This window comes from Lipophrys pholis, assembly GCF_963383615.2.
Source record: "Lipophrys pholis genome assembly, chromosome: 21".
In the NCBI taxonomy this organism is placed as follows: domain Eukaryota; kingdom Metazoa; phylum Chordata; class Actinopteri; order Blenniiformes; family Blenniidae; genus Lipophrys; species Lipophrys pholis.
The window spans coordinates 21,680,136-21,698,165 of record NC_137649.1 but is presented as its reverse complement, the minus strand read 5'-3'; the positions used below and the strand labels follow the sequence as shown (position 1 = coordinate 21,698,165).

Sequence of the window (18,030 nt, the reverse complement as noted above, 5' to 3'; positions counted from 1 at the left end):
ACCCCAGTAACACGGCGAGCGTGGCAACAGAGGCTTCTCGACGCAGACGGGAGAATCCGGCTGAAACATCTTAAAGGTATGTTTCAGAGGCCTGCATGCTGGAAGAGATAATACTAATAAACTGAAGGCATAATGAGCTTGATTGAGACATAAGTTTTCTGCTCTGTATCCCCTGGCCGGAGCGGATCCCGAACCAGACTCGTTTTATCTCTTTATCTCATAGGAAATATTACAGCCTTTTAACATTGAGCCACAGTCTGTTAAAAACTATTAACAAACAGATGGAAAGAACCAGAATTGATGCTCCATTTTGCTGTATTCTCTTGATTTAGCTGTTAAACCGGTGTGTTTACAGCAACTTCTAATCAGAAGCCACCAGCATGCAAGTAAAGACCGAGAAAGTCATGATGCGATAATTAGAGCTTGGAGGTCGTCAACCTTCTGTCAAGAGAGCCACTTCAAGCACACCGAGTCATATCAAGGTCTGCTGGTTACCAACTATGTGAATAGTTAACAGTTTCTAATCATGTCCGTTATTAGAAAATGCCCGGCAGGGTATTCTCAAAGGCCCAGGGGGCTACCAGGTACCCGGGAGCGGCTTACCCCCGATCAACTGAGTCTGGAAGAACCAAACTTAAAAACCTTAAAGGACTTTATCCTGTGAAGCTTCGTGAACAAAGAGCTCGGAAAACGTCTTGATTGTAAAGGTGTTGAAGATCAGATATTTCTAGATGAAGGCTTTCAAACACCTTTTAGTTCTGGTTCCACATACAGTCATGATTTTGCCATGATGATTTATAGCAGTTTTTTGGTGGTTCGGTGGGTTAGAGCAGTGGTCCCCAACCCCCGGGCCGCGGACCGGTACCAGTCCGTGGATCAATTGGTACCGGGCCACACAAGAAATAAATAAGTACTCCCGTTTTACGTATCATCTGTGTCTAAACGATCTTTTATTTTGAAAAATGACCGGATTCTCTCGGTTACGTCTCAGTCACTTGAGCGCAGAAAAACAAGCTCAGGGCTCCCATTGATTTGGCGTTATGGTGAGTTAAAATTTTCTTTCACTCTATGTTTGTTTTTGTGGTGTATCTGTATCAGATTTGGAAACGTTAACATAGCGACCAGAGTCAGCGAGTGTTCGGCTGACGGTTCAAACTGGCACCCCCCCCCCCCGGGCCGCGGTAAAATTATCAAGCGTTGACCGGTTCGTGGTGATAAAAAGGTTGGGGACCACTGGGTTAGAGCATTAGAGTGTTGCAGTAAAGATTTGATTTGGGGAAAACAATCTTTTCCAGGGTTTCCCTTTCTGCTGTTCTGAAAAACCTCTGGAAATGTTCCATTGTGATGACATGTGATTGTGACTCACATCTTTACCACGACTCCTTGATTAAAGATTTTTTTTTTTATCTACAATCTTCATAGTCAGTCATGCTAAAGTTGTGTTATTGTGCTGAATTCATTTTCTACTGGTTTTCCAACAGTACTAATCGTCCCCATACCTGGAACGACGCCCCAGAAGTGAAGACAGTCTGTCCTCTCTCTCCCTGGCTTGTTTCAGGTTTTAAAAAGTGTGTTGCTCCAACCAGCCAATCAGGAATCAAACCCTATATAGTGTCATCGGGGGCTTAGCCAATCCCAATCAAGGTAGACCCCTCCTCTTTGACTCCTCCCACAATCAGGCAGCTCTGCTCTGTCACATGGCACCACGAGAGGAAGTTCTTCCTCCTCTTCCCAAGATGGGCATGCGTGGGTGGAGCCGGTCCAGCTCACACAGACACAGCAGATTCTGAATGCAGCTCCTATGATCCAATATTCAAATTTAGGAAAATCAAGGATTCAAGCTGGATTTGGGGGGCGATGAACTTCCAATGCAACGTTTTTGGACCAACGAGACTCATGTGAAAGTGTTGAAAAGTCCCATCGCTCCTGTGTCTGTAGAAACACCATTAGTGCGTTTTATCTCACTGTAGAATATGTACCTCTCGCCCACGGCTACTAAAAATGTGAAAACAGCAGCTCCACAAGAGACACAGAGAGACGAAGGAAGAAAAAAAAAAAAACGAGAGACTTTCTCCCCAGAGGAAAACACCCCGCTCTCTAAGTGAGCAATAAATCTGGCACTTAGGGGGAAGTTGTCTGTGTTTGTGTGTGTGTGTTTGAGCGTGTAAATGTACTCAGTGTCCTGCGAGTCCGGAGCCTCCAGAGCTGTCATACGCCCCCGCAACATCCGTAACCCCTGACCCCTGAAACTCCTGTTTTGTTCTCGGTACTCCACCACCACCACCACCCTTCCTCTCCCGACTGACAGACACCCCCTGTCGTCTCCATCACCCCACCCCTCGGCGCTACCCCAGGTCGCCTTTGACCTCGCCGGCACCTCTGCCTCTCCTCTGCACGGCTTGCCCTCGCATTCCACTGAAGGCTCTGAAACCTGAGCCGGCGGTGAGCTCATCGCTCCACCGGCTCGGGAATCAAGAGTTAAATGATACCAAAAAAGAAAAAAAAAACAGTGAAAAGTAGAGAAAGAGAGCAATAGAGAGAGAGAGAGAGAGAGAGAGAGAGAGGGAAGGGGGGAGGCTGTCGGAGGAGTAGGAGGAGGACAGGTCTGGAACTGGTTGTGTGCTTTTGCCGGGGGTTTAAGTTACAGCAGGAGAAAAGCGAGGAAAAGGAAGAGGAAGAATCAAAAGTGCTGGCGTCTTTGAATCCTCGTCTCCTCTTCTCTCCGGCGGCCCTCGCTGACTGACTTGACTGCTGCCTGCAGTCTTCCTCTTGACACACTAGTGCGAGCGCCGCCGCCTGCCGCCCGCCGCCCTCCGCCCCGTGCTTTCAAGTTAACGAGCCCCATCGGTCTCCTCGTCCCGGTGTCTGGGATTCGGGTCGGGATGCCAGTGTAATGCCGCCGGGGGGGTCGCGCTCCTCGCTCTCCCAGCGCCTCTGTTCTCCTCTGACCCTGCCATGACCACCAAGTGTCTACAGACGGTAAGTGTCTGTCTTTAAACTATCTGTGTGTGTGTGTGTGTGTGTGGAACTGGCTCAGTGTTATAAAGCAGAAGAAAGTAAAAGGGGGAAGAAAAAAAAAAAAAAAAAAGAATTTCGAAAATGTCACATCCCACAATCATTGTGATTCATGCCACATATTGTGATGAGTGCCATTAGGATGCTTAATCACTGCAAACATAATTAAGCCAATCAGTGTCTCGCTCAAGCTGGGTTTGAATGACTCGGTAGCAAGTTGGAAGGAGGGGGGGAGGAAAAAAAAAAAAAAGGCTTTTTAGCCAAGAGCGTCTCAAGCTGAAAGCAAAGATTAACTTTTAAAAGTTTTAAAGAGTGCCATTAGACGAACCTCCCGACCATGCATTATTCATGGCTGCCATGTTTTTCTCCGAACTCGCCCGCCTTGTTGTTCGCCGTGTCTCTCCGTGACCTTGTGCACTTGTCTTGTCAACCTCTGGGGTGACGAATCAGGGGCTGATGATTTTAATGGCCGGCCTACAGGAGACACTAAAATGAAAGGTTGCGTACGCGTTATGTGTATTTTTTTTCTTGACCCCCCCCCCCCCCCTCTTTAAACAGATAAAAGAATATATTCAGAGCCTCCTGTCCGGGGTCACTTCAGGAAAAAAAAAAAAAAACAACAACCCGGGGCCAGTTTACATTGTGAGATCTGCCACCGGCTGTGGCCTCCCAAGCAGAAAGCAATTTAAAATAATTGTACGCTGTTCCAGCAATAACTTTTAAAAATGTCTGAGGTGAAACGGTAACAATTATCTCAAACATCTCTCGCAATGGTCTCATTATTTAAATGGGTGTGAAGTCCTCCACTGCCTCTCACAGGTAAACACTCCTTGGGGAAGTAATGACATCTCGATGATCAAAAGCTGTTGGGTATTTTTACTTCTTTTTTTTTTTTTTTGCCAGGAAAAGCTGCTCTGAGTGCACTTAATTTACAAAGCTGTGTTATCCTCACTTGTTTTTATTTTTGCTGAATGCAACTGCCAGATCTCTCCATGACCATAATGAATAATGAGTAAATATCACAATGTAAAGAGAGCAACTGAAACACTTCTGCTGCAGAAGCATACGACCACCGACATTAGATTATCCCGCTGCTCTCACACTTGTTGAGTATTTTACAATCTGGATATCATGTTTTTTTTCTCTCTCTCTCTCTGGTTTACTCTGTCATGTTTCAAATAAATACAGTTTAGTTGAAAGTGACACTGCGGTTAAAACCAACACTTCAGTTCAGGTTTTGGTTCAAGATACAGGAGCTCTAATTTACCACAGAAATGTAATCAAATAGAAACACTTTTCCAGTACCTGAATTATCTCAAGAACAAGTATTACAGTATTAGAATACACAAGTACAAGTTACGCGGTTGCTTTTTAACCACGTTTCATTCAATTTCATAAATTGAAATCACAGACACACAAACTATATTTACTATTGATATAAATCTGACAGAAGAATCAACCTATTGGCTACAAAAATGTCGATAGAAAATGTTTTAAATATTCATTTAAAACGGGTGATTTAAAGATAATGAAGTAGATTATGTATTGTAAATTGTATGTATCATTAAATTTGCTTAAAATTTGTCAGATACTGAAAAAAAAATTATTGTTTTAAATTACCAGTTGAAAACTAATTTAAGGTAGTTTTTTTTTTCTATTGTTGCTGATTTTGTTGTTTTGGACTTTTGGTTGTAAGTTGTACATATTCCTGGTTATAGGATTGGCATGAATGGTGCCACTGGTTTCCTTTTCTTGGTCAGATAACGTGAACTGTATTAGCATTTATTGACTTATAATAACATTCATTCATTCATTCATTCATTCATTAAAATGCAACTTTTACATCGGTTTATCTTGTGGCGACGGCTTTTGAAAGTTGATCGTCTCTTAACTTGATGTTTAACAGGTTTATTTACAATTTATGTGGATTTAAAGTCAACTGCTGATAACCAATTCGCTCACTTCAGGTTGATTTTTTTATGGCACAACTTTCATCTTAATTGATTTCCATTTTATTTCTATTGCGCCAAATACAGCAAAGTCATTTTACAGAGAGAATCGAACCAATTTTACATTTGGATCAGATATTTATTGTCATTTTTCTTTTTCCACTTAAGGGCACCTTTTAATTGTATTTTAAGTGGTATCGATTGGATCTAAAAAAAATTGTAATAGTTTTATCGTGAATTTGAAATTTCCTCAGAACAACATCATCCAACCTTTAAAAGTAGCAGGATATTAATCTAAATTGGACTTATCAGAAATTCTTCTTTTCTTCTCATCTTGACCTTTTTTCTTATCATTTTTTTTTAGATAGTTTTTCTAATGATATTAAAACATGAAAACATTGTGCCATTACTGATATTTCTACTTTGATGGAGCTCAATACTGCCGTTGAAAACTCTCCAAGATTATCTTGCTGTGCTCACGGTATCATGAACCATGATGAGTCACAGCTTTAACAGAAGTGTAAAAGTCCTTTCTTTGCTCAGTGTCGCAGGACAAACGCTTTCCCCGTCGGTGCGTTAGCTGTTGAAAATATGTTACTAATGTGTCAGTGCTGGTGACAGCTGAACAGGCGCCTTTTTTTTTTTGGGGAGACGCCGGAGTTTAAGTGCCAAAAAGTGAGCTCTTTCACCTATAATTGCTGCGGGGGACAGGCAGGTAGTCAGAAACAGTTTCATACATTAGTGCATGAATGAACACACTCGACAGCTGGAATGTGTTTTCCCTTAAACAGAAGGGGGGGGGGGGAGAGAAAAAGGACTCGAGGTCCAAGCCTCCAGTTTCGAAAACGTCCATCCGAAGACGTTTAATTGCGAGAATTAAGAGCGTTTGACGTTATTTCAACAGAGGCGACGTCTTGAGAGTATCGAGTGAACGAGAACTGTTAATAATGAAGAGAGCAGTTTGATCTTTTATGAGTGGAGCGGTGGGGAGGCGGAGGGGAGGCGGAGGACTTTCTCCAACAACTTAAATTATTGTCTGATTTTGACACAACTGGAGCAAATTAGGATTCACTGGAACTCTGGGAGCGTGCGGCCGGGCAGAGATGGGCCGAGGTGTATGAATCGGGCGTTGTTTGGAGCGACGGCAGAGCCGAGATGTGCAGCAGAGGGAGAAGCGAGCGAGCGAGCGAGCGAGAGCGAGAGAGAGAGAGAGAGAGAGAGAGAGAGAGAGAGAGAGAGAGAGAGAGAGAGAGAGAGAGAGAGAGAGAGAGAGAGAAGGAGAGAAGACAGGCCTGGTTCTCCGGCCAAGTGGGCGATCCAACACAAGGAGAAGCTTGTTCTCGCACCGTCTCACTGTTCTCTGGGCTTGTAGCAGAAGGACACGGCCTCGCTCACATGAAAGAAAAATAAGAGTCAAATACCAGAGGATAATGTAATTATAGGCAAATAGGAGAATGGAGGTTAATTGGAGTTAAGTGTCTATAAAAAAAACAACAAAAAAAAAAAAACGCCTCTATATATACATCTGCTCAAATTCTTCCTGTCTCCTTTCAAATAAACACGACTCCAGTAGTTAAGGGAGAATGTTGCCAGTGTATATTTTCAGAAGATAATACCTGGACGGCGGGCGCTGCGCTCATTAGATTATAGCCGGCGACGTAGACGTTAGAATAACATGAGGACTAATGTAAAAAACATGAGGTGGCTGCACACGTGTCTGGAGGTCGAACCCAACCAGCCAATGACCCGCCCCCCCCCCCCCCCCCCCCACAACCACCGCCCCACCCCCCACCCGTCCTGATAAATCCAGGCAATAGCCGTACCCATCAAACGCTCGTAATCTCCGCCGGCGCCCTGTTTATCTGCGAGCTGTCATCCGCGGAGACGGACGGCCGTCGTGAAAAAGGTGAAAACAACAACCAGCCTTGACCTCCAAAAAGACAACGGCCGGGAACTTGAGGAGCAAAGAAAAACTATGTCGACATTGGCCGTCTTGTTTTTCCTCGTCCTCTTTTATTTCCCCCTCAAACGAATCACTCGGTGTTTTCCTGCACCTGCGATTGTTATTTGCGGAGGTTGGGATCGCAGCTTTGATTGTCTGGAGTTGAGAACATGCTGGAAAGGCCCCGTGATTGAAACCAGACAAGCGCGGGAACATTCAGAGCGGATACGCAAACCTGCCGTGCGCCGCTGCACTCGACCCAGGCACTGCCAAACTGTAAATAACAAATGGCATTATTGCGTTATTGGACCGGTTTGGGGTATGGCCTCGGAAAACTGGGCTGGATTAGACTCCAGATTTTTAATAGAAGCTGGTAAGAGAAACACTGTAATCACGTCCAAAAGAAGTTTCTGGTTTCGGGATTCATTCATAACAACGCCGACTCCTTTACTATCCTCAGGTGCTCCGGTTTGTACGGTTGCTCTTTCATTTGATTGTTGCAGGATGTGCGGGCAGACGTGGCTCCCTACGTTCTGCGATGTTGTGATTTCAATCTCCGTAGTCGGCCCCCGCGATACACAAGTCGATTTTTCCAGTTTTGCTTGAAATCCATCTCCAGCTGAGCCAATCATGAGACTTCTTCCGGCCAACTGGCTGTTATTTAACCACATGGATCATGTTTTAATCATTTAGCCAAGTTATTATTGCGGCTCAAAGAAAAGGGTATTTGCCATTCCAAAGCATTACAATGCTCCGTCGGGCAGGCGACGTCGCATCCTGCAATGCCAAATGTGGCCACTATGCCAAAAAAAAACAACATACCTCCTGGGTACTTTCCCAGCTAATGCTGACTAATACTACTGACTTATAATGGCTTAGTAAGTGTAAGATTGTTGCAATCAGAGAGAATTTAACTTAAAAAAAAGCTTTGCTGTCCAAGCTGAAATTAGTCACTTGGCTCACTTTCTTCGATTGTTGGTCGAGGCACTGGCGTAGCGTATCAAAGTACAAGTTTCTTTTACCATTTATGGATGTTATTTGGGACAAATTTCTCCGTCCACCAAACAAAAATTTCAATCAAGACCATTCAGCTGGTCTAAAAATCCTTCAGGAAGCAGTCAGTGTTTCCAACAATGACACAAACGTGTGCATTGAAGGAGTCATATTATTCAGCTTTTCGACACTTCCACATGAGTCTCGTTGGTCCAAAAAACATCCGCCCACACATGCCCATCTTGGGAAGAGGAGGAAGTGCTTCTTCTCGTGGTGCCATGTGCCAGAGCAGAGCTGCCTAATTGTGGGAGGAGTCAAAGAGAGGGCCTTCTTTCATTGGGATAGGCTTAACCCCCGATGACACTATATAGGGTTTAATTTCTGACACACTTTTTTAAAGAAAGATACAAGCGAGACAACAGACTGTCTTCACTTCTGGTGCGTCACTCCAGGTATGGGGACGATGACTGTTGGAGAACCTTTAGAAAGTGAATTTTTCATCCCCCTTTAAGGATGTTCCACGAGGAGCCTTGAATTACAGCGTTCAACAGGCACGTCAGATTTTAAACGCTGCTGAACTACAAGGTTCCACGTGCTACTCTGGAGGTTAGCATTTAGCATCCCGGCAGGGTTTAGTCAGACTCAACATGTCTCACTAACCTCTTGGAGCTTCAACAAAGTGGATCTTGTGAGGTCACTGTCATGATATACTTTGAAAAAGTAGACTAAAAGAACTTTAAAAGTAAAGATTTTGATGCTACTGGCAGAGGAGCACAACAATGTAGAGCCTAGCATGGGGCCCGCAGCTGAAAGAGGTCCTGACATGTGTCCATCACATTGGAACCACTGGAACAACTGTCTGCTACATTCTGCCAGGAACCCCCTTAACTGGGCCCCTTACCTTCCGCCACTGCGCAGAGCCCCCCCCCCCAGTGCCAGCTGACAGTTGGTCCATAGGAAGACACCTTTGCCCTGTTTAGGCGACAACAGAAAACCTGCATTGCAATTCAAGCGTCCATTTACACGACAGCGGTGGTCGGAGCCACTGGAAAACGCAACTTTTCGAAAAACGGCTCGCAAGGTGAAACTTTTTGAAGGGGAAAAACACAACTTTTTGAAAAGCTGCTACTGTGCATGCATACTACTGCTGTAGTCTGCTGCAATGTTCACCTCCGGGGTGTCATGACTCCCCGTCCATATTCTCTTTAGAACTGTGCGGCTCCATGACGAAAACAATCAACAGCGCCAACTAGTGGCTCTACATGGTTTTCAGTAATTCTGCCTCTTCCATGCAAATTTCTCTTCTGAAGCTAAAATGCAGAAACGCGATGCGTTACGACTTGAAACATCATGTAAACGGGTCATTAGGGTACAACAATAGAGTCTCCCTGGTTGGGCTTCTTGGTCCTGCCAACAAGAGAGACACCGGGGGGTCGTCCACGCGAGAACGCCGGTTCACGTAAACGTACCGTTTTTGGCCGATCATCCACACGAGGCGGCGTATTAGAAGCCCGAAAACGGAGAATAGACCTATATAACTCGGAGTTATTTAGAAGTCTATGAGCAGGAATCTACTTCTAAATGTCTATGTGCACTGTGTCTTCTGCGTTTTTGGTGTATTTAGTGAGTCACAGCACCCCTAAAGGCCTGACATATGTACTACATGCCCTTAAGCCTTGTGTTGAGCCGTGTTCAACGTGGTGTCGTTTTTCAAAAGAGATTTTTCTTTTTTTTTTTTCTCATCTCATTAGGCATCATAATTTAAAGTTATTTAGGTGTTTTTGTCTCAGTGTAATGGGATAATGTGAGTAAATTCTTTAGATTAATTTTTTTTTTTTTGAAGTCGAGTGCCGTCCATGATTAAGTAAGCTCACACATATGTTTTACGACCTGTAAGCGGAGCCAGTCCTGTTTGCTTTGGAGCCTCCTGAAAGCGGCCAAAAAAGCGTTGGCGAATGCCAGCTCCGCACGCTGCCAGGAGCACACGCCACAGAGCCCCTCTCTCTCTCTCTCTCTCTCTCTCTCTCTCTCTGCTCCTGCCGATCTGAACTTTTAACAGGCTTCATGCCGGCGACGCTCTCCCAACTCCCCCCGTCCTGCAGCCCCCTCGCCGCCCTCCCTCCCTCTTATCTCAGGTTTTTATGTTCACACCTCGTAAAAAGTCAATTTGTTTCCCAGAGTTGATCTCTGGGAGGGAAATCCTGATTGTCATTTACTAGCAATGTTGCATTTGGTGTTCAGACATCGCAAAAAAAAAAAATCCCCTTCGAACACACGCCCGCACACACACACACACGCACGCACGCACGCACGCACGCACGCACGCACGCACGCACGCACGCACACACACACACACACACACGTACACACACACACACACACACAGAGTGACTCACGGAGGCCTTTCTCTGGAATGAAATCAAAACAGAGAGCTGGAGATTAGATGAAAAATGGAGATGAATCCTCTCATGCTTTCACGCCGCAGCAGCGCTGGTGGCGCAGGCGGCTTCACCAACCAGGAATGTTCACCGCCGCTGCAGTGTGTTTACTGTACTGTACAATTTCAAGAAACCTGAGTGGGGTTTTTTTTTTTTTCTTATTCTTCTTCTTCAGGTTCCACATTCCTGAGGGGAATATTCTTCATGCCACTACATTTATGTAATGGCTTCCTGTCGCACGAATACCTGCGATGTACTACAGAGCAAAGTCACCTCTGACAGCCGCTTCACAAGGGCTTGTTTACTCATTTTATTTTGGAATGACTTCATGAAATAAACATTAACATGCACAGAGTCTATTTGCGCCGCTGCGAACAAACATTTAACAACTACTTACATCCAATTAGGTATTCACACTTAAGTCACACCTATTAGATGGGAATAAACGGGGAAACAGTCATTATGTGAGGGTTTCTACATGTAAAGACGTTCCACTAACAAAACCACACTGTCATCAGAGAGAAAATATAAAATCCTCACCGGTGATTTATGTCCAACGTTTAGTGAACATAGAGCATCTTAAAGTTCAGATTTATTTCCATCATTTCTTTCAGTTTCACCTGTAATTTGATCCTATCAAACATTTGACATATTATGGTGGTTATACCGGATTTACAAGGATTTTCAAAAAGGATGCCACCATTCAAATAGTTACAGGGAAACATTCTGACCATGCGTGCCATATCCTTTAATCTCTCGCTCCATGGAGAACCCCTAGATTACCTCTGAGCCCCCCGTTTATACGACAACGGTGCTCAGAGTCACTGAAGATTTAATTGAAATTGAAATTATTTCTATTGCATGGCCGGAGCGCCGTCACACGGCAGCCATGTCCCGTGACCCTGGACGGGATGAAGCAGTTCAGTGACGTATGCTCTCTCGTGTGCATGTGTCTGCGGTTTCATTACAAAATCAACCAACAGCGCCAACTCGTGGCCCTTGTGTGCCTACGACCTCGATTTCAGCGTTTCTGAAAGGATTTTTTCTCTCAGGCGCACCTGAGAAACGTTGCGTCTCGGCGCGTAAAAGCAAATCACGATTAAACACATTTCCTCTGTAGATAAATAATCGTCGAAAATATCCAAACGAGTTCATTCCAACGTCGAGTGAAACACAGAACTCATGCCCGCAGGGTGTGAAACACCCACAGCTGGTCCCTTTCTGACCCAGTTCTGGGGTTTTCAAAATAACCTCAACTGGGTTACTTTTAACCCAACAGATTGCAGAACAGTAGGCTGGACATCTCCGGGCGAGATTACATGTGTAAAATAGCTCAAAGCGACGTCGCAGTTTCAAGCTGCTCGCTCACACACACACACGCACGCACGCACGCACACCAGCAGCAAATGTGACCTCATAAAACCACAAATAAATCCACATCCATCACCGTCAGCTGTGATACCTTCAGTAAATTGTGCTCTTGATTTTAAATGAATGGTTTTAGTAGATTTAGTGACTTCCTTGACAGCCAATAGACAAACCAGATGTGAATCTTCCCAAAGGCAAAACTGCCTAATTATAGCTGAGGTCCACACTGCAGATCCTTATCAGGCGTAGGCTGGGCCCGTTTTTCGCCCTTCACACAGTCTTGTAGGCAATCCTGGCGTACCTGAGAGAAACCTCGTCAGGATTGCCGGCTGCATGGTGTCGGAGTCTTTCACTTAGAATCACTTATTTGTCATTTTCTCTGTTCATTTCAGTATTGCTCGATATATTTATTAGGTTTTTTTCTTATTTTCGTGCAAATGTCTCCGTCAGATTCTGACCCAACTTTGTGTTCATAATAAAGTCGATTCGGTTGTATTTCGCCGTGTTGTCGACATCGTACCCAGACTACTTTTACCGAGGTCGTAAAAAAAAAATTAAAAGACATACGTTCCATCTGATCGGGTCTGCGCGGTGTAACATGACCAAGAGTTGCTTTTAAAGTGATGTATGCGTGTGCAGCCGGAGTCTGGCAGCCAGGTGTGAAGTCACCATCATGTGTTGTGCGTTATGCGCTCGCAGTGACGTAAAGGGGACAGCGTCTAATCTGATTTAACCAGCTACGGGCAAAGTCGCTTCAAATTTGATTTGAATCGGGTTTCAAACCACCTACAGTAAAACTCCTGCATGTTTTTTCTTCCTTGTTATCCACACTTGATAAAAAGCAATCTGATTCCAATCTGGATACAGCGAAAATCTGATTTAAGCTGCCAGTCTGAACTGAACCGAACGCCCTCGGCTCGCCACTCCGTCCGGGGAAAAAAAAAAATGTCGACGTGACATCATCGTCTCACTTTTCAGCGTTTCGCAAACCCCCGAGCCCATGACTCAGTCCTGCAGGTGAGAATAACGCTCGCGTCGAGACAATGCAAACCTGTCCAAACTAAACAGCGCGGAGACGTGATGCAACCACTCGCCATTGCTGTTATTGCTCACCTCAAAGTTCTTTATTAAACTTTCCGCAATAAAACCCGAAATGAAATAATCCCTTTCATGTGGGAGCGGATCTAATCTTTCTCTTCATATGTACTGCTTTACCACAGGATTCCATCTCAATAAGAGAGCGCGCTCTCTTTTTGGATATCCTTCTTTTTTCTCTTTTTTTCCCCCCCCTGTTTGCATATGCTCCTTTCGCCTGTCGACATAAATTGCCTTTCCCCTTGCCTCCTTGTTTATTGTACGCCTCAGTGTTGTAGGGACGTTCTTCACTTTTGGCACTCCGCACCATTATTTTCCTATTTTGCATGTCGCTTGCTGAGTTAGCTCACGCTGTCAGCCGCCCGCTGAGTGATGCATTCCACCCCCCCCCCCCTCCACCTCTATCTCGAAAGCCTCACAGTAATTGCGCGGTAATTGTCCGTCCGGTTACGCGGCATGCGGAGAGCGCGGCCTGCGTCGAAATGATCCATCCTTTCAAAAAAAAAGAACAAAAATGAAAAAAACCTCAAATAAATAAATGAGTAACCTTCTGGCGAGACAGCGTCACGTGCTTCGCAAACCTAATTATTCAGATCGTGGTATAGAGACAGAGTATAGAGTAATCTCTCCCAGGTGGGATACAGTTTTTCTCGATGTTTTGGGAAAAAATAAAGCTTTCCTCCGTGAACACATGCCTCTGGCAATCCTCCACTTTCACACGACCTTCTGGGCGGACCCGGCCCGGAGCCAGCGTCCCCGGGCCACGCCTCCATAATCCCTGACCCCCTCGTCTTCGCTCCTTCCTCCGCTCCCTTGTTTACAAGTTTGACTCGCCTCCAGAGCCGCCATCGCCTTGTAAAATTCTCCCCCTGCCTAGTTAGGCGATTCCGTTTACGAGGACCAAACAGTGGGAGCCTTTGAATCTGATCACGGCGCCGAGGGTTGTGTCAGGTGTTTTCTCTTCGGGAGGGCTGAAGAGACGTTTTGTTTCGGGGGCGTTTTACGTATTTGTGAATTTGCTGTTTAATTATTGACATAACACTGGAGAAAATCAACCTCATTTGTTTACTTAGTAGATTGATACTACTCTCATATCAGCAGGAGCTAATCAGTGACGTTATCACTTCTATCACCATTGAATTATGCTTAATTCAGAAAAATACTTATGAAAGGCAGTGACTTTTGGGGATAATCACCAATACATTAATTCTTATTTACATAACCATCAAATAAAGAACATGACTCATCGGAATAAGTGAGTTTAAGAGATGCTACTTTCTGAATTTTGATCCTTTTTGACGAGATGTGAGCATCATGAGACTTTAGCTCTGCTTGACAGCGTGTCACTGAGAAATCCAGAATCAAATGTAAATTACTGTTATTATTGGCTTTATTATACCTAAAATGGTCAAATCTTTCATGTTATTGGCCATTATTGCATTGCCGGTTGAGTCGAGCAGAGCTGGCAATCGTTACCTCATGAAATTGGAGTTTCACTGTAATTGGTTAGTGAAATAAACATAGTTTTTATTTACTTATTTACTGAGCTTGAAATTTAGAAAAACATAATCAGGATTCACAGACAAAGACTGGGAAAGAAAAAGTGTCGTAGAGCAACAGTCTATCATAATTATTTAACAAGAGAAATTTTCTTTTGAGCAAAATTCTAATTAATTTATGTCTCCAGTGCAAATTTTTCATGTTGGAAAATTAGCAGCTGATTTTGACTGTGAGCGTTTCTTAAAGCCATGGAAGCACCCTTTTTTTTTTTTTTTTTTTTTCTAATTTCAAACCAGCTTATTTCAATGAATATTTGCCAACTATTTTATTGTGCGCTTTAAGCGGGAACATTATTTGCTCCTATTTGTAAGTTTTGATGTGATATTTAGTTTGAATTAAACCCGAGGGATTATACTGTATTCAGCAAACGTCAGGCACAAATCAGCAATAGACTTCCAGGGTTTGTGCAAAATGTTGTCATGTCAGTTTGAAAAGACAACAATGTGAAAATCGTCTTTTGAAGCATTCATAATGCAAAAAACAACGAAATTTATTTTTACTAATTTCGGCCTACCAGATATGAACATTTGTAGCTTATTTAGCAATTATTCATAATGTTTTAAAGAAGATGTCACTAAACCTCCTTAAACGAATGACACTTCAAGGAAAAGGACTATTTGCGACTTCGCATGGCTCCCCTAGTGGTGACTTTGATATACCGAAAATTCCTGGATTAAGGTTTTTATTTGTTTTTTTTGTTTTTTTTCTGTCTAAACATCGGAGAAGCTGCAGAGCTGGTTTCCAAAAACAGGAAATGGAATTGGCTTCTGCAAACGACGCTGTGTGTGTTTGTATTAAGGAGTCGGAGAGACAAAGCCGCGCAGTACTTTAATATCCCCAATAACGCTGCGGAGTCGGGGGCATCTGCTCGAGAATCCCACATCAAACGAGGCGGCGTGTCAGCCCAGGGTTATGCATATTATTTTCCCTTGTTCTTCCCATCCGGCAGGAGCGTTTCGGGGGGGAGGTGGTGGTGGTGGTGGTGGTGGGCGGTGGCGGTGGGGGTGGAGCTGATGAGTGGAAGGAGATACTGTTTTGATCAAGAGTGGAAAGTGAGGACAGAAAGACAGAAAACACAGCCGGCGAATGTGCAGATGCGGAGTCCAAACAGCCCAAAACAGAAAGTGGCGAATCAGTTACGTTGATCAAGGTTGGGTTCTTGTTGCACGGCAGTTCGGGGGCAGGAGTGCGATGCCCCCCCCCCCCCACCCCCCTCAAAAGAAGGGCATCTGGAGGAGATTAGAGGTCCAAACCCGACACTACAGCCCCGGTGAAACATGACTCAGGGATGGATGGAGGCTTTTAGGCCGGTGTCTGTCTTCCCACACGTTTGTTCTTCTATTCTTTATTTGTCCGTCACCCAATAAAACACGCACGCCGTTATCTGATACCCGCACGCTCGGCGAGCAAACACGCCTCTGCCAATCTGCTTCTCTGCCTCCGCCCGTCTTTTTCAAACAAGACCTTTATTGCTGCTTTTCTACTCAAGTTTTGGAAAAGGAAAAGGCCGGGAGGAGTGGGGGAAACAAAACAAAGCAAGACGGGCCTGGTAAAGACAAGATGTTACTTGCGATATAATTCATTTCACATCAGCTGTCTGCGCCGGCCGTACATCCCTGTGAGGGAATGTAATTTGTAAGGTCAGCAAACGTGTGTTTCTTTTGTTTTGTTTTTTCTCCCTCTTGTTCAAGCAACGAACCGCAGCGAGGCGGGAGCGTGAGGGAATGTAACAGAATAACACAAGTTTCGGCCCTGCCGAGACCAAATTACCTTCCGAAGAGAGGCCCGGTTATTCACAGCCCGTGTTTTGATACCGTCTGCACGGCTCCGGCCCGGACTCTCATCAGACTGCATTCTCACTCGGTTCCGTCTTCGTCCTGCTGCTCCTCCGGACTCACATTCGGCCCCCTGCTCCGGGTAGTTATGGGCTGACGGGGGGGGGGGGGGGGGGGGGGGGGGGGGGGGGTTGGACTAATGCATGTCGCTGATGCCTCCTGTAGTTAGAGCAAACAGAGCTGCCCACCACTCAGCTGGGCACTAATGCAGCATAAAGAGAGGGGAGGTCAGAACCGGAGCAAAACCACATCAGCGCTGTGCGACGGCGTCAAACGACCCACATCGTATCACCGGAGGATTACGTGTGTGTCATTATCTGCACGTTTCTTGGATACATATAATCGAGTTGAAAACGTACGCCTTTTTGCGCTTTCGTTTCAGATTTTTCGCGTTTACATGGCAACTGAAATACTGAAAAGCTATTGTGCATGTTGGGCCTGGAGTTGGCGATTTCCGTTGTTCACAAATTTACAATGGCGAGTACATTGGCATGGACAGACAAACAAGTTATTCTAGGCGACTCTCAACTATAAATCTACCAAGTCGCAGGTGAAAATAGACTTGGAGTCACGACACTCTGGAGGTTAACACTGTTGGTATTGTAAATGTGGTTGCGCACGTGCAGAAGGACTTTTTACGGCGGCCGTGGCGTGAATGTGCAGTAGCCATTTTCAGAAAGTTGTGTTTTCAGTGACAGAACCTCAAAAACAAGATGAAAGTTTTACGTATTTTACTTGAAAACGTTCTCGTGGAAATGTGTGGATTTAAAGCAGTTAATGAAAGGCTAAGGAGTTGAAATAATCAACACTGTGTCACATCAAACTGATATATTTATATGTCTCTTAGAAAAATCTAGAAAATCAGAGTTTGACAGAGATAATAGCAGAGTAGGATCTGGTATCTTTAACCTCACTGTCCCAATCAAGTCATCGAATATGTTGTGATTCAGATTAATTTCATGCTCTTTGCTTCCCGCTGTCACGCGCCTTCTTGTCTGTGTGTCTCTGCTCGGTTTCCCGACGCTCCAGGAGCAACAGCACATGGCGACATCAACAAAACAGCACACGGTCTTAATGGGAGACGACAAAGAAGCCAAACTAGACTCCGGCAGACCTCAGCTTCTTTTGTACCGCCTCGGTATCTGAAGCCGATTCAAGGCAACACTCTCAGAAATGTGCCCACATGCTGTGGAATGACCCGTTTGATTCGGAGGTTGTGGTAGAAGGCTCGGAGTGGAATGTACTGGGAGGTTTTCTTTTTTTTTTTTATTATTTCTAATATTCTTCTAAACCTCAGCAATGTCTCGTAGCACAATGTAGTCTGGTTGTTCACCGCTGCACAGCTCAAGTGTGACCCGGGTGAGTGAATACCTTCACGTCGTATTGGTATTGTCCTTAATGAAGTGTCTATGTGCTTGTCAAGCTTTGCTAAATGCTGTTTAATGCAGCTGCCACTCACCCATAACAGTGTGTGAAACCTGGTTTGTTCCCCGGATAATTGCCTGACTGTTTTTTTTTTTTAATTGTCCTGCAGAAAAAAATAAAAATATGTAAGCCGAAGTAGCGACTTGACACATTAATGTAGAGTCATATCTGCTGGCTTGGCGTGCCCGGCCTGACAAAAAGCCTTCCGTGGCCCCGAGAAAGCGAAACTCGGAGGGAGAAAGAGAGGCCGTTTCCATTTCTCCGAGACTACGCGGCGCTGTTTTCGTTCGAGCCACCGCTCTCCCCGCGCCGGGTTTTCAATTTCAAAACCCCTCAGCACATCGGCGACACAATTTGCTTCCTACTGCAATTTATTACGGGCAAAGTGAAAGATTCCAAGGTGCGAGGCA

At 44.8% G+C, this 18,030-nt stretch overlaps 1 protein-coding gene across 1 annotated transcript in view; it reads left to right on the top strand.

Moving 5' to 3' along the window:
- Positions 1-2,545: 2,545 nt before the first annotated feature.
- Positions 2,546-18,030, top strand: part of flrt2 (fibronectin leucine rich transmembrane protein 2) — a 61,043-nt gene continuing 45,558 nt past the window's right edge. The window contains exon 1 of the mRNA XM_080491289.1: positions 2,546-2,979. The gene's annotated coding sequence lies outside the window, so the exon portion shown is untranslated. The remainder of the gene's footprint in view (positions 2,980-18,030) is intronic.